Source organism: Hermetia illucens, chromosome 6, assembly GCF_905115235.1.
Source record: "Hermetia illucens chromosome 6, iHerIll2.2.curated.20191125, whole genome shotgun sequence".
Classification (NCBI taxonomy): Eukaryota; Metazoa; Arthropoda; class Insecta; order Diptera; family Stratiomyidae; genus Hermetia; species Hermetia illucens.
Window position 1 is genome coordinate 7,172,303 of NC_051854.1, and position 17,422 is coordinate 7,189,724.

At 43.9% G+C, this 17,422-nt stretch overlaps 1 protein-coding gene across 3 annotated transcripts in view; it reads left to right on the plus strand.

The window, feature by feature from the left end:
• Positions 1-17,422, plus strand: part of LOC119659922 (dipeptidase 1) — a 394,749-nt gene that overhangs the window by 106,961 nt on the left and 270,366 nt on the right. The window contains exon 1 of one of the 3 annotated variants that reach the window (XM_038068256.1): positions 2,401-3,360. The exons of the other annotated variants lie outside the window; for them this stretch is intronic. The gene's annotated coding sequence lies outside the window, so the exon portion shown is untranslated. Of the gene's footprint in view, positions 1-2,400; positions 3,361-17,422 lie in introns of those variants that run through there. 3 annotated transcript variants of the gene reach the window in all.

Below are 17,422 nucleotides of genomic sequence, written 5' to 3' on the forward strand. Positions count from 1 at the left end.
TGGGAGAGCGCACCGAAGATGCGCTGCAATTTTCTCTATGTTGTGTGAGTCGAAGACCATCATTGTTCTTCGGTCTCAAAATGGAAATGATGCCCTACAGTTTCCTGATATGACTGAATTTCAGACTATGTACACCACCATATGGTGACTTCCCCTGAGCACATTCAGGCTCTGTTGGTCCAGTTCGAATACCAAGTTGAAACCCTCCACGTTTGTAGATTTGTCCTTCCTGGCATTTATGAACTTTACCCTCCAGTGTCCAAAGTCCATGCCCGGGTTCTGTTCACCCAGCATGTGGATGATGTCCTCTGCCTTCATTCGAGGGCCCGGGAGCCAACACCCGACATGTTCTGTCCTGCGTAGCTCAGTGTTCACAATAGTGAACTTGGGCCGACCACCGCAACTCAAAGTTGGGATTAACTGCTGGAGCCACTTTAAGGAAGCCTCGTCAGTGCACTCCAAATGGAGAAGCCCATCACGAAAACCTTGATTGTTAAATCGTGGCTTCGTTCCAGACTCCAGCATTTTTTTCCACAGGCATTCCCGGATGATGGGAAATTGTCCCTCTGACATTTTGTCATCCTTGTAGGAAACTCCCACGGTAGCAGTCAGAACAGAGGCAGCAGCTTGGGCATACGTCCTCTTCCTTCCCGCCTTCGTCTTCGTATTCCTGTGGGAGAGACCAGCTTCCTTGAGATCTCTCTCGCTGATTTGATCGCCTCCCGGCATACCGATCCTAATCCCCGCGAGACGCGTGGATATAAGCCCTGGTGCGGAGCACAATAAAGCGTTGGCCACAGCAGATGTGTTGGTGTTACGCTTCTTGCGCGCATTACCGCTGACAGAAGAGTCTGGTGCGTCCAGTGTGGATCTTACCGGGGTTTCCAGTTTATCTGCACCTTCCGCCGGAGATTCCGCTTCCTTGCATCCGATTTCTCTGGGCGTTTCCGCGCCTAGTGGTATAGTCACATCCATGTTCTCATTCCCAAGGTGCTTCATCTTCCTTCGCAGTGCTCTCTTCTGCCGTCGGCTTAGTGTCTTTCCAGGTTTACGGTGTCCGGACCGCTTGGATCCATTTCCAGATACTGGTGTTGAACCAGTACCGTCGAGCATACATAATGGGCGGTATGGAGACGGCAACTCGGGGTCGCCTTTCCCTTTATGGATCAGCGCAAGCCTCGCCACCTTCCAACGAGCAGGGAAAGTGCCCTCTTTCAGGCCAGCATTGAATGCGCCGAGCAGTAGGTTTGGCCGGTGTTGGAATATCAGTTTGTATACCTCTGCTGGAATACTATCGGGTCGGCCTTCTTGCTCCAACTCTTTTATAGAGAAAAGTGGGCAGTTCTCTGCGCTCTCCGTGCTCGGCCTTAAGTGAATCCGGTATAGGCTTGCCTTAATAAGAAACTTCAGACTTCCGTGTTTAGCGCTTAGATCCAGCTCTGGTATAGCCTAAGGGTTATGGTGGTGAAGATGGTTTGTGCGAGGGTAGGTGCTTTCCGTAGATAAGAGATTGGGTGCATGGCTTTGAGGTTCTATTTCAAGTTTATGTTCCCTTTTAAATGCTCCTTTTAGATCCTCCTGTCTTGTCAGAGTCCTGACCATCTTTGAAACTTGGATAGGTTTGTAATTATTCGAAGATTTAACTCTGGCATTCAAAGGGGACAATGTTTCCTGTTGACTCTACTAATCAGTGGAATTGGCTCCTTCGTCAAGAAGACTCATTTACGGTTTGTACATTCTATCCTTCGCTGGGACTTTTTGTGACCACGACAGGTTCAGTTACAGAATTCAAGTAGCCGCGGAGTTCCCTGAACGAGATGTAGCTCAACCTTAGTTAACGGCTACCACGTTTATTACAGGGGCGGTTGGGTCACAACTTCTTATTGAAAACTAATCAAGTTTTAGATTAATGCGGTTATTGATATTAATATCCTTTTTTCTTAAAATGTCGGCATATCTTTTGTAGTTTGTTGTAGTGAATTATGCTATGAAAGTTTGCAATCATTGATACCACTAATGATTCTTGGAAAGAGGGCTCTGATTCTACATGTTCTCAGTTCTATTCAGAGCCTCAGTTTTAGCCTACATCAGATGCAGATAGGAAGTCTTTTGATCATTAGATTCCGTAGTTTGACTCCGTAGTTTGTCATTATACAAATAGTGGATATTCGCTTTCTAAATGGATGTAAATAGTGAAGGGATAACGGTGATCTACTCTCATTTTCAAAGATTGTTATTTTCGAAAACCACAAAACAAGTTTTTCGCAGTAAACAAGTTCTACTGTCCCAGCATGTACCGGAATTGCAGGTAGGTGCATGCCCTGATCACTTAGCCAGTAAGCAAGTGCTAGATAGAACCTCTAACTGAAAGTATTCTTTCAGTGAATTCCGGAGCGTGCAGTCGAGTTAAATTTTGCTTTATCTTAAATTCCGTTTAGTTACCGTCGGTATCCTATCTGATCCTAGTGGACGTGTTCGTGTTTCGTTAAGTATTTGGTGTCGAAATAAAATCCCGGAGTGCTTTTGAATTGTGTAAAATATAAAATTCGTGTCCTCTTGATAAGATTCCCTCGATTCCTAAGTAAATGTGGCATTTGAAGAACTCCGTTATGGCCGCCCGGCGTGATTGTACGGTTTGCTTCCCGTGCGCGATCATCCTTTTTACTACAACCATGGTTCGGCGCATAAGCTCGCGATTGCTATTTCGTCCTTCGTGTTTAACTAAATTAGGAGCATGCGCTCATCACTTAGCCAGTGAGCAAGTTAACTATTTTTTCGGGAGGATTCTGTGCTAAATTGAATCTGTATCTCAAAGGATTCGTTCAGTGAATTCTAGAGCGTGGAACCGAGTTAATTTTGCTGTATCTTAAATTCCGTTTAGTTACCCGTCGGTATACTATCTGTTCCTAGTGGACAATGTGCACGTGTCTCGTTCAGTGTTTGGTGTATTATCATAGAATCCCGGAGTGTTTTTAGATTGCGTAAAATTGGGCATGTCCTTTTGATAAGATTCTCCCGTTCCCTAAAAACTATGGTATGCTCCTCTGGAATGATTATACGGTTTCCCTCCCGTTTTCGATAGTTTGTTTACTACAATCCTAGTTCGGCACATAAGCTTCCAATTACGGCCTCGTCCTACGTCTCCCATGAGATTAGGACCTTCTTCCAAATTTAAGTGTTATAATATGAAGCAATGCCTTAACTGACGCGAGTGTTACTTCGGCAATATGGTTTTCTAAGTGCGAGAAATATTGATCGTGATAAACCTGCGTACTTTCTATTCTGGACTTAGTGAGTGTGATGAGGACTCAGTATGTTATTAAACACCCTGGTTACGAAGGAGCAACGCTGAAAAAGGTGGTAAGTACCTACTTTCATAGTTTGAACATTTGATTTTGTCAGCCAAATTTATGAGTGACTCCTTTTCCATGGGCCAGTGTATGAAGAGCGCCTGTGCCAAGATTGATTTCGCTACCCTTAGCGACATAGTGTCACATTTCCGCTTTCTTGCTGAAATTGTTTTATGGGTGTCAAGGATAATGTCCAATCGACGCTCAAAACTAGGGCTGAACAGCGTTAAAGTTGGAAATGGCATTCCCCAAGGGTGCGTTTTAAGCCCAATGTTGTTTAATGTCTATACAACATCCATTATTCCTAAAATCGTAAAGGCAGACAGGTTGATTAATTTTTCAACTGGTCTCACACCCCGTAGGGCAATCAATCTCTATAGATCTATGGTAAGGCCCACTATGAATCTCTTAAAATACTTTGAAAACAAGCTCAACTCAATTTCTACTTGTATCCTGGGGCTGACCCGAACCACCTTATTGCACCAGATGTTTGCTTTGGCCAATAAGCCGCCTCACCTTTTCAAAAGGCCCCTCCTGGCAGCCATAGAACTCCTTGAATTAAAGGAAAGAAATTCCAAAACCGAATGTTGAAAATGGTCTCTTCTAGATCTATAAGTCGTTCCGGAGCTTGTTTGACACTGTAATTTCCAATGTTATTCCCGCAATCTCTAATAAGACTCAGGTTATCGTGTCGTATGATTTGGGGGCACCTGTGGCAGAGCCCAGGCTGCGGCTGCGTGTGGCATTGCGGCGGAGGGCCTCAAATCAAGAAGTTTTCTGGTCCTGGGGTCTGAAGCTGCGTTCATGCGCGGTGGGTCTGTCAATGCGGTGGTTGGACTGGATGGAACGAAAGTCCCAGGTTTTTCCTTGGATGTCAGCTCGGTTTTGGCGATTGAACTTTTTTGCCGTGCTTCCGACTATCAAGGTGCCTTTGAGGATGGGTAAGGAGAAGGTTGCTATTATTACAGACTATCTCCACGCTTGTAAGTTATTCAAACAAATTACGCCATCACTTCTCCCAGTGGGCAAAATATATGCCCTTGCTTCTGACTCCCTTTTCAAGTCTTTGAAAGTTCTTTGGTGCTCGGCGCATGCGTTCTCAGTGTTACATGTGTACACTGACTGGGCGTTTTAATTGCTTCTAACCCTATTACCTAATCGTTGAGAGATTTCCAAGATAACAACAGTTTGTCAGGTGTCAGTCGAGGGGGTATTCCAATCTAACCCTACTGAGCCTAGATACTGTGGCGCCAGTCAATCCAATGGGTACGGAAACTTCAAAGAAGCAAACAATACTGTCCTCTTGGCGATTTGTTTAAGGTCAGGCTTGACGAAGTAATGGAATTGGAATCAGAGGATATCACGTAATGGCGATCACTTCAACCCTAAAGCGCTGGTGACTCCAGGTATTTCGATCCATTTATTGTGATGACTAACATTAGTTAGATCAGTAAAGAGTTTTGACTTTGACTTTGACTGATCATTTGCGTAATTCGACTTTACCATGTGAAAGTTCCGAACAACCAGTGCTTCTTTAGCAATGCACCAGCGTTTTCTCATGTTTTTATAGCAACACTAGGTCTTGTGTCTTGAAGCTAACTTTTTAGGTTGTCAATCTATTGGATTGTTTGACGATGTGACGAATGCTGGTAGAGAGTTAAAGAGGAATATTGGCTGTGCATAAGGAGGAAAGAGTTGCTTACAGAACTGTCAGTGTGGAATGCCTACTGAAGGACTGTAAGGGTTGGAGGTGTAATTGTCCGATTGTAAGTGACATATTTAATTTAGGATGAGTCGAGGTAGAAATGATAGGTCTGCACAGGAGATTGTCGGAGTGTTGTTGTCAAGGTTTGGGCAATGCTTTGGCTTTATTTGTTCATAAAATGGAAAGTTGAATGGAAATTATCTCGTCGAGTCGAGATGATATGTGAGTTTTTCGATAGCCTACGAAAAAGGGCTGTTTTCGTCATCGATTATGCGATTGAGATAGGAAGCGGTTGGTGGGGGGTGCGAATTGTGTACAACTTAAAAACTGAATAGAAGTTCTGGCCTAAGCTAAAGTAGTTTTTGTTTTGGAATTTAGTCAGTCCTGAATAGAATCAAATGAAGAAAAACTTTCTCCGACTTTTCTGGTCCATGGGCAGCTCTTTTTGGGCTAACACCCAAAGTTATAAATACCGGCATGGAAGTGTTTTCTCTGAACGCAGTTACAACGCCTGGGCCAGAGACTTATGATTTTCCCCACCTAAGCTTTCGGTCATTAGGACTGCATTTCTGCTCTGTGAGCGAAACAATTCTAGAAAATGAAAAGGGTCGCATTTTCTATCGACAGAGGACCATTCGAATGAGTGGCGAGTTTCCAGGTTAACATGCATACTCTTCGGGCAACTAGCATTGGATTTAGTTATATCCTTTATTGCCTTTATCTTTATCCTTTGTCGATCAGGAAGCGCACCCTGGAAGATAAAATGCAGATGTGGAGCTAGTTTTCTCTCCAGGCAGTTTTTGCATCCTGGCGAGGCTATTGTTTCGTGCTTGGTCAGGTAGTTATTCTATCTGTTTCAATTTTGTTGCTATTGATTTTGTCAGTGACTGATAAACCTATATGCGACTTTGCATCGGCTGGTTGTTGTGCAGAACCGATTATAGTAGCTCAATCCCGCCAGCGGCCAGCTTTCACTTTGCTGACTCTTACAGGGCCAGTGTCAGGATTTCTACCGAAAGAGAAATACTAAGTTTTGTTGGAACAGGAGGTCGATATGATGGTGATAGTACCAACCATCAAAGCACTTGCGTGTTACCTGATTTGAAGAATTTCAATATGTTGCATTTGTCTGTCTTCCTTTTATCGTTGGAAGTGGAAACCTTAGAAGAATACTGCCGCGGTTACAGCAGAGTGCGAGATTCTCGCCTAGTAAAACTACCCCCGACTTTCTCTGTTTTCCACGGAACTACTGTGAAGCATTACTTCGTAAGAAGGTCTGCAGTGATTTCGGAGTTCATCGCACACTAGTTCGCTTTTTAGTTCAGCATTTCCTTGCTCGTTGCTGAATCTACTCCTTAATACGGCAAATTTGTGTATAGCGGTATGTCATGTTTACTCTCTTCCAAGTTATCTTTACTCCCCACCTTACATGTTACTGCTTCCTTTCAAACCAGTACGACATATAATAGTGATGAATGTACTACTCCGGCCCCAAGTAATCTGCAACTGTATCTTGGGTCTCTAATGCTAGACATCATCCTTGCCAATACGCTGGTATTTGCCGCTTTCTCATAGGTGTCCAATGAAATTGATTTTCGCGTAAATCATCATCATCATCAACGGCGCAACAGCCGGTATCCGGTCTAGGCCTGCCTTAATAAGGAACTCCAGACATCCCGGTTTTGCGCTGAGGTCCATCAATTCGATATCCTTAAAAGCTGTTTGGCGTCCTGACCTACGCCATCGCTCCATCTTATGCAGAGCCTGCCTCGTCTTCTTTTTCTACCATAGATATTGCCCTTCTAGACTTTCCGGGTGGGATCATCCTCATCCATACGGATTAAGTGACCCGCCCACTGTAACTTATTCAGCCGGATTTTATCCACAACCGGACGGTCATGGTATCGCTCATAGATTTCGTCATTGTGTAGGCTACGGAATCGTCCATCCTCATGTAGGGGGCCAACAATTCTTCGGAGGATTCTTCTCCCAAACGCGGCCAAGAGTTCGCAATTCTTCCTGCTAAGAACCCAAGTTACCGAGGAATACATGAGAACTGGCAAGATCATAGTCTTGTACAGTAAGAGCTTTGACACTATGGTGAGACGTTTCGAGCGGAACAGTTTTTGTAAGCTGAACTAGGCTCCGTTGGCTGACAACAACCGTGCGCGGATTTCCTCATGGTAGCTGTTATCGGTTGTGATTTTCGACCCTAGATAGGAGAGATTATCAACTGTCTCAAAGTTGTATTCTCCTATCCTTATTCTTGCTATTTGACCAGTGCGGTTTGATGTTGTTGGCTGGTTCATTTTCGGTGCTGACGTTACCACCATATACTTTGTCTTGCCTTCATTGATGTGCAGCTCAAGATCTCGCCCTGGGAGCCGCCTGCTCGATCTGGATGAAGGCAGTTTGTACGTCTCGGGTGGTTCTTCCCATGATGTCCATATCGTCAGCATAGGCCAGCAGTTGGGTGGACTTAAAGATGATCGTACCTCTTGCATTTACCTTGGCATCACGGATCATTATCTCAAGGGCCAGGTTAAAGAGGACGCATGATAGGGCATCCCTTTGTCGTAGACCGTTGTTGATGTCGAATGGTCTTGAGAGTGATCCTGTTGCTTTATCTGGCCTTGCACATTGGTCAGGGTCAGCCAATTTACCAATTTCGTCAGGATACCGAATTTTCTCATGGCCGTGTGCAGTTTTACCCTGGTTATGCTATCATAGGCGGCTTTAAAGTTGATAAAAAATGGTGGAACTGATGTCCTCCAACAGTTTTTGCATCCCTTGCCATAGAAAGAAAATCAGATCTGATGCTGATTTACCTGGAGTGAAGCGTCTTTGGCACGGGTCAATGATGTTCTTAGCGTTTTTATGTATGCGACGTCGTGGCTTTCCAAAAGACTTCATAATTTTTCGTCAGTTTTTCCAATTTTTCGACACACTTACCTATGTATGTATCGTTTAAGAGCTCTATTGCCTTAATCCTAGTCATGACAACATTCGGCGAAATTCATCATTTGCGAGTAAAGGAAACCATTGATTGAATAGCGTCCAATGTGAGCAAAATGAATTCTGAAGTGGAAGTTTTATCAATTACTCCATGGCGCCCAATGTGGGTGTTAACAGCTCACATATGATAATCTCTCCCATACAATTTGGGTATACTTATATGTACAGCTTGCCCCAATAATGAAGTCTTGAAGACTGGCAAATATCCTATTCATAGTTGCCCATAAACCTGAGGGGTCATAGCTCACCCAAGGACGCATTTCTCTCTCCATCGATTTCATGAACAATCGCTCGACATTCTATGCTCTCCTTCCGTTTTATGGAGCATGTAATTTGATTAATTACGTGACATGAACATGTAAAGATGTCATTATCCATCCACTAATGGATAGCTCCTCATTTTTCTATGACACAAGTACGTGTCAGTGATATTTCGTGAATACATCCTGAGCCATGCCAATGAACCTTCTAAACATCCCGACATGATGGGAATCGTCTTTTTCCTGAGTTCTACCTGCGTCTATTGGATCACCTCATCCGAGTGCGACGACTGGGAGCAGATTCCATTTGAAATTGATGTAATGGCAGACAAAAATTTGAATACTCATTGGAAAAGTTTTTAGATGATATAAATATGAAAATGGCCAATTATGTGAAAAGTTCGTCCTTTCGTTATGGCATTGAGGAGTAATTTTGTTTTTGTATTTCGTTAGGGGGAAATGCATTTAGATGTTCTGTAGATGAGGGTTGAGTGTCCGATTTGATGGAATTAAAGTAGAAAGTTGGGAAGTTAACCTTGGGGGAGAAATTAAAAAGTTTCCAAATTTATTTGACACTGGACCGGCCACTTCTTGGAAATCCGCAATTGCCTCCGGCATGACATCAATCGAAATTAATTATATTTCAGTTTTTTTTCGTCTGAGACCCTTATCAGAACTGTCTTCAAGTTTCTCTCCAGCGACAAGCTCTTGGTTTAGGAGCAAAGTTTCCCAATAACATGCTCACACCTCTTTCAGGACTCATTCCACTTTATTTGATCCAAAGCTCTTCTTTGATACTCGCATAACTTCCATTAAATGTAGCGATATGGGATCCTTTTTCCGTACTCCGGTGCATAGGATTGCATAAACCTCATAAACTACATTGTAAGTTGTGAAATAAAGGACTTTCATCGTCCTCAGCAGAACACTTCCTTTTGATGCACTAAACTCACTTTGCTGCTATACGAGCGCAAATGGGATTTAAGATCGCGAGAAGGGAAGTTTTTCATACTTCCATCTGAAGATAGAAGCAACTGTCCATTTACAACATGAAAAGGAACTTTTCAGCGCCTTTAAGGAGTAGTTTGTTGGGTTCATAATCGAAGTCGTATTTGGATCCTTGTTCGTGTTTGGAAATTGACCAAACAGAAATTATGGATTCCGGTTAAGGATGCCCTTACGGGTAAACGAATATTAGATATTAAGTGGACGTTTTCACTTCGAGTTATCTATTATAATCTTCCTTATAATCCTCAACACAACCTAAGCCACTTTAAGATTATTGTATTGACCTATATAATTTCGAGAGTTTTGGTGCACTTCAGCAACAAGTTAGCTCTGAATATTAATTCTATCTCAACTTCAGCATTGTCACACCTGACTCCCAATTTTTAATTTAATAATTGCTGAAAAATATTAAGAAACCCTGCCCTGCACTGTTTGAATCTCATAGTTTCCAAGACCCTCAACATCCTCTATATCCTTTATCAATAGATACTTCTACTGCACACGTGCTATCGCTCCCCAAGATGATGCCAACGACCGATGACGCTCTGGCACAAGTGGATCGTTTCAATGTTGCTTTGCTACAATCTTCGATTTCTTTTTCGGATTTCGATGGCAGTTTTATGACTGAAAGGTTCATGTAGTTTGCGATAACTACAAATACAACACTATTCCACTATCGAGGAGAGTCCTAGATGGCGAATGTGTTGCTTGTTGTGTTGAAGTCGTTTGTTTTTATCTCTATCTACCCGTTGTACTTAGATACATGTTCTCACAAGGAATGTACATAGTACGATAGCGTACATTCCGTACTATTCTAGTCCCCCTGGGGGGCTAGGAAAAAGTGGAAAAGGAAAAAAGGTTCCGATGAAATGTGTAATTGTCGAAGAGAGGTTTCTTGCAGGCGGTACAAGTTATCGATATTTTTGGGGAATTTGCTCTTGTATGGTAGCAACAAATAGCAGGAAAATTTATTTACGAAAAAAAGGAAATAACAGTTGAGTTCGATTGGTTAATGAAGGATACTATTTGTGTTGTGTGTTATTCTGTTGCTTTCGGCGAAATATAAGTGGAACTAGATCAATATGAATTCCTATAGGAAATATAAAGGAGAACTTCCGTCTGAATTTTGCTTCCTAACTTTTTCGTCAGCCCAAGTTTGGATACTGAAAAAAGATCTTAAAGCGATATATTTTATTTTGGGGAGAGACAAATCCAAACGGTCACGAGGTAATGATTTTTGAAAGCTATAAGTCGGCAAGGCAGCTGAATATCATCATTGGGAGTATCTTTTTCTTCGCAATAAGAAGAGCCCGAACATAATGCGCAACACGATTTCAGCAGCCAGCATTCTTCAGCATCTCTCTGACAATATTAACCGAAGAGAGCTCCCTTGTGTCTGAATAAAGCTGCTGATAAAAGCCATCCCACCTCTCACAAGAGAGAAAGGTATTTTCAGCGTCGTCCAGCACTCCATTGCAGCACACAATCAGGAGATTGCGCCTTCCCAATCCTGTGAAGATTAGACTGAAAACCACCATGCCCGCTTGGAAGTTGGGTAAGGAAGTAATCAATCTCACCGTGCTTTCGGTTCAGCCACGGGTGTAAATTGTCGATGAGCCGCGCAGTCCATCTGTCCCTTGGCTCATTTTGCCAGGAGAGTTGCCACTAGGTAAGAGTGCGTTCACATTCTTCACGGGCTGTCCGCTGCTGCTTTGGTTTGCTCCAAGAAGCTCAACTTCGAGTCGAACATTAAACCAAGGTGCTTTCTCCGATTCTCCTTCTGGTCAAGGTGACTACTTCAGTTTTTTCCAGCACAAGGCCGGAGTCATTCATCCGTTTACCTGTCGCATCAATATATCAAGTCTGCTTTGCGCAAATGCCGCAAGGTCGTCTGCATAACCGACCAGGCGCGACTCTTCGGCCATACCGTGTCTCATCAAACTATCGTAGGATGCGATCCATAGGTCCAGCCCTAGGATGGATCCCTGTGGTACTCGAGACGTGATTGCCATCCTCCTCTGGCCTTCTAGCGTCTCATAGAGCAGGGTTTTTCAGATAATCCCCCAATAACCACAAGAGATAACTTGGCACATGGCATGAGTTTTCTAATGTACCTAGCATATCAGTCCATCTTATGGAATTGCAAGCATTTCTGACGTCAACCGTTATGAGGAGCACTATCTGTGGCTGTTTGCCTCGGCTCGATGAACCGCATCTACCACCTCCATAATAGCATCTACTGTGGATCTCCCTGTTCTGAACCCGAACTGCCTTGGGGGTGTAAGTCCCCGGCAGCGCGGATCGCTTCAGCGAGTCCACTCCTGATGACCTTCTCGAGCACTTTCCCGGCCATGTCAAGCATACACAGCGGTCGGTATGCAGACTGGAACTCTGGGTCTCCTCCTTCAAGCAGGCGTTGAACTCCTTAAGCAGCAATTTGTTGGTGGTACACCAGTTTGTATACTTCCACCGGGATGCCATCTGGCGTTTTCTTATTTTCCATAGTCAGAACCGCTTCTTCGAGCTCTTTCATTATGAAAAGGGGGCGACATCAAATCGTACAGGATGTCTAGGGAACCATGTTCGCACAATGCTGTTCATCTGGTCGGTGCTTAGTATGCAGGGCCTCCGTAGAGCCCCGACTTTCCGGGTGACAGGGTTGTAGTCAAGTCCCCACGGGTTCTCATTCATCTCATTGACAAGATTCCGCCAGTCGCTGAAGCATTTTTGTGTTGCGCCCAAAGGCACTCAGCTTTTCTTTCTTTCCTGTTGTTTCGTGGATTTTTTTTTATTAATTTATGTGTATTCTCCGTTGAAAACTAGCCAGCACATTTTGTGCGAGGGAGTGGGCCGTAATAGTCAGGAACAGGTGTACCCTCGAAGACACAGCCCCTACCTCAGTTCCCTGAGGCGTGACCTACGTTTAGCTGATTCCGGAATTTACGGACGAATCAGCGCCCGCTCGTAGCACGGGTTCAATGCACATTACCCGACCAGGGTCCGGAAGGGGCTGGCTCTTAATAAACGTCAGAACTACCACCTTGGCAGAGTTACGCTCACATCACCTCGTCGACTTCGGCAGGGAGTTGTCGAATGATCCGGAGACTCTCAGTGTGTCCCGACGTATACAGGTCATTCGCAGTTCGCTCTTCACCGAGAAGCTTTCTCGAGGCTACTACCTAAGACGCATGTATACTGCCAGCTAGGGGGTCAGAACTACTTACTCAGGCACCTCGGGGACGTTGCACTCTGTATCGCAAGCGACCCGTTAAAGGTCCCTGACGACCCCTGAGGGCTTCATTTACCCTTTGGTAGGGTATAGCGTTCTAAAGGCACCCTCAAGCCTCCGTTCACGGTTACCTGAAACGCGTTTCTGCTCCCGAATGATTTTCTGAACTCCTCTGCTGTTCCCGCCAGGAGCCCTTGGGGGGGGCCAAACATCTACCATTCTCGCAAAGTGGATTCCACTACATCGCATAGCACTATAAGTGCTTCCCCATTACATTTCCCAGCAAGATGCCTTCAGACCCCTTTTGCATGCACATCCCTTATCACGATGACAATGTCACTTTTTGAAAGTTTCTCCTGAACAAATACATGCACTTGATCTTAGAAAGCATCCTTCTCTTTTATATCGGGCGTCTCCGTTGGTGCATTGCATTGTACAATTATGATGTTCCTTAACCTGGACCAGAATCTTGCATTTAGAAATCTGTCAGAAACCGTCTCTTCACAGCGAATTATGCAGGGACGCGTCGAGTACGCTAATTTGGGATCGACGATTTGGTGTTTCAATGACGTTTCAATGAATGCAATCTGATAAAAGATTACAACGTTGAACTGGATCATTTACATTTTAGGTCTTAAGATGCCGAAGAACGGTGGGCGCATGGCTGGTTTGTAAAACTATCTGAGATAGAGTGACGCATTAGGTGTGGTTATGGTCAACTGTGGAACTCCTTTCCCCTGACGGGTTACGATTTTTAATTGAATATATATTGACCTCGGGTTGTGTATTTTCTGAAGCCCTAATCAACAGGAATTAAGAGAGGCGTAATTATTTTCTAAGCCAGTCATGTACAATCCCAGTCTATAACCTATCCCTGAACAGTGCACAGTTCATCCGGCTACTTGTGGGCTGATGGCTGCGAAACGTATTGAGACAAGTAGAATAGAACGAAGTTTGATAGGATTCAAAGAACCGCGTGTGCAGGTGCTACTGGGGCTTTGCAGTCTTGCCCGGCAGTTGCGCTCAATGTACTCCTGTATCTCCTTCCTATAGACCTCCACATTAAATACGTTGTAGCATGCAGTGCCGTCAGACTACGTGAGCGCTAATGCTGAACAGCCCTGCGGTCATAGTAACATCCTAGACGAAGTACCCCGGGAAATTCACGCACTCCCCACGGATTATGCTACACGCAAGCCAAACTTGACGAAAAACTTTACTGTGGAATTTCCAACCAGGGTAGAGTGGAAGACCGGCGGCATATTGCAAGGTTATGACCCAGTATTATTCACCGATGGATCAAAGATGGTCTGTGGAGTCGGTGCGGGGGTTTTCTCGAAGACACACAGTGTATCCGAGTTGTATGGTCTCCCAGGTTTTGTCAGTGTATTCCAAGCGGAAGACCTGGCGATATTGGAAGTCTGTCGATAGCTGGAGTATGATCCGGGTCCTAAGAATAATATAGTCATTCTGATTTTGTATCGAGCGACGTCATCCTTCCGTAGCCTACACAATGACGAAATCTATGAGCGATACCATGACCGTCCGGTTGTGTATAAAATCAGGCTCAATAGGTTACGGTGGATGAGGATGAGGATGATCCCACCCGGAAAGCCTATAAGGGCAATATCTATGGTAGAAAAAGAAGACGAGGCAGACCCTGCCTAAGATGGAGCGATGGCGTGGGTCAGGACGCCAGACAGCTTTTAGGGATATCGAATTGGTGGACCTCGGCGCAAAACCGGGATGTCTGGAGTTCTTTATTAAGGCAGGCCTAGACCGGATACCGGTTGTTGCGCCGTTGATGATGATGATGATGACGTCATCCTTCAGGCTGGTGGGGCAGTGCTGGCGGATTAGCCTGGCGGGGCTTTGTTCTTGACAGTCCTTTGGTGGGTGCAGTTGGTGTATCGCTGGCGACTGTCAAGGGCGGAATATAGTCGCACTACTTACTAGTCGCGCCTTAGATGGGGAAGGCTTTTCACCTGTACCAAGTCCCACTTATTCCAAAATCCGATCACAATAGCTCCTGTGTCAGACGGGGCAATGGCCCATAAGAGACCAGACTAGCATACTTTAAAATTCGCATTGCCGCACTGGGGGGAGGACCCTCAGGCACTTCCTCTGCGAGTGTCCAGCTCTTGCTAGAGTCAGACTACACACACTGGGTAAACCATTTTTTGGGGACGCCAGAGAGATTTTTCGCTGCAGGGTAGGAGAGCTGCTTTCCTTGGTACGGGTTGGGTCTGAGGATTTGAGCTGGCTGGACTCTGCCTCCCTGCTCTGATAAGAGCTTAGAAGTTTGTGGCATCAAAATGACGCACCGTAGGGGGGGGGGCACCTAGGAGCGGGTATCTACTTTTGAGAAGAGAAAGTGCTTGCCAATAGTATGCTGGTTGGGGCTAAAAAATTGAAAAAATCAAGAAAATTTCTTACAAAATATTAAACGCCGATATCCTTCTATTCTGCTATTCATTGCTTTATCTTTCATACGCATCTGTTTACTATTATTAGCCTTGCTTACATCACAAAAACCGACCAACTTCAAAATCTTTATTACTCTAGTTGCAAGGCGGAACCATTCAAACAATTGCCCCCCAATTAAGTAGCCAAAGAAAACCTAAATTAACAGGAAAGTTTCCGAAACAGAAATAAAATAAAGTTTCCTTATATCCTCCTGGATGCTTAGTATCTCTATCTCTTTTCTCTTTCAAAGTTGCTCAACCAAAAAAACTTTTCTGTGACCCAATACCCCTTCCCTCAATTTCATGCCACTATCATTCATTGTCCGCCCTTTCAACAGCTATGAAATGAAATAAATCACAGTTAGCTGAACAGGATTTTATTTTTGCTTATTTCCAAGAAGACATTCAGTGAAATTGGCCATCCTTAGATAAAATTGGCCGTCCTTAGATAAATCTCATTTCTGGTTTGATTCAATGTGGCTTACCGGTCGTATCTCCATCTGGAAGAAAAGCGCACCAAGTGGACCCATCGCTATTTCGTTACTTCCTATTCGATTCTGTTCAACACTGAACGGTGAGGACGAGAGCAGGCTGAGGATATGAGGGTGGAAGAACCACAAAAACCCTTAGCACGCCATTCTTCATTCAAATGTAATTAAGACTTTGAAAGTTTGTCACTATCTCCCCAGGACGGAAGAGAAGGTTTAATGTTTTAGTGTTCTAAGTCATGCTATTTGCATCAACTGCGCTTGATTGTGTAAATGTTGGAAACTAGTAGCCGGGGAAGTTGCAGGAGCAGTTCTTCGCTGAGTTGTGCATAGTTTGAGAATAACAAAAAAGACGAAGGAAAGTTTCCTTTATATATATTTCAGAAAACTTGATTCGTCTTTGAAGGAGAATCTAATTAGGTTCCGGATATTTCCTCTTGGGAATCAGTTATTTCCGTCAAGGATAAATAAGCAATTGAGGAATATGGTCCTTCCTAATCGTTGTTTAATCTAGAGAACAAATAATCCTTGAAAACGAGGTGAGTTCCAATCCACTAGTATATGTCTGTTAAGGTGAGTCCAGCACTCTCAAACAGGAGCATGATAGTCACTTTCAACTTGAACTCCGCCAAGAAGTCACTAACCCTTTTCTCAGGCTTGATCCCCGATATCTATTCTTAAAATAAAGCTTTCAAATATTCAAAGGATCTTTTACTTTGAAAATCCTCCACTTAACTGTTGCATCTGACGGAGTCCGGAGTTAGAAATCCCTAAACTTGCCCATCCCTCTCGCTCTTTGTCCGAGTTAAAAACCCTGAAACTGACTTTCAAACTCATCCTGCTCCTCTCGTTCTTATTTACATGCTTCATCAAGCATCTAATCAACATCTTGTCCGCTGAAATAAAAATCCGTTGAATTTGAAATTTACAGAATAAAAGCCGATCAAGGAGCCCTAGGCCAAAATCACGGGAGCATCTCTCGTGTTTTCGGAGTTAACAGAGTAATGGTCGGGCAATCTACTGCTCATAATCCTTATTCATAGGACACAGTAGGAATAATCATCGATAACGTGAACAGACTTTGAATTTCATAGCAGATTACATCCTCTACAGGATAATTTCGACATTCAAGTTCAGAATAATTCAGCATCTTTTGAGTGAAGTTCACTCATCTCATTCCGTGGTACTTCCCCGGTCCCGGCGTCGTTTCAAGTCGAAGAGCCTCTCACACCTTCATCTTGTCTAAACAGAGAAATTTACATCGGAAAACCTCTAACGAAGGAGAAATTTACGGGCGACGTTTTAAAGTCGATCTGCATTTTCCATTTTCTTCCTTGAAATTTCTATCTCATTGAAAGTCCGAGCTCATCAGCAATTCCCCTGCTTCCTTGTCTTCTGTGTTCGTCCTCGTTTTTTTTTTTGTGTTTTGGAGGCAACTTTCTCATCTCATCCTGACCGGGTTTTTCCTCGGCAAACCTTCTTCTAAATACCGAAAACAATTTGAACAAAAATGGTCTACTATCGTCGACGTCCAAGTTGGAGTGAAAATTTCCGCAATTTTTTCCCTGGCAAGTCAAAGTGAGTGGGGAGGGGGGAGACAAAGAAAAATAAAACTTTTGCATATAAAATTGCGTTTTTTTCTTTATTTTTGGTTTTTGTTTTTATGCATTCACGATTATCCTCATAAACCGTGCATTTTTCCCATTCCAGGGTATCTTGAAGATTTTGCAAGTTGGAAAATATTGTGAAGGGAAAATGAAAGAGTGGAAGGAAAACTTGACTGAAATCATACAGATGTTGCAGGAAAAGTTTTTAAATCACACTTTCGTGCTTGGAAAGTATCCTAGTGAGTTTCTGACAAGGATGTATAGAAGTGCTTTGCTTGCAACTCAACCCAGATGG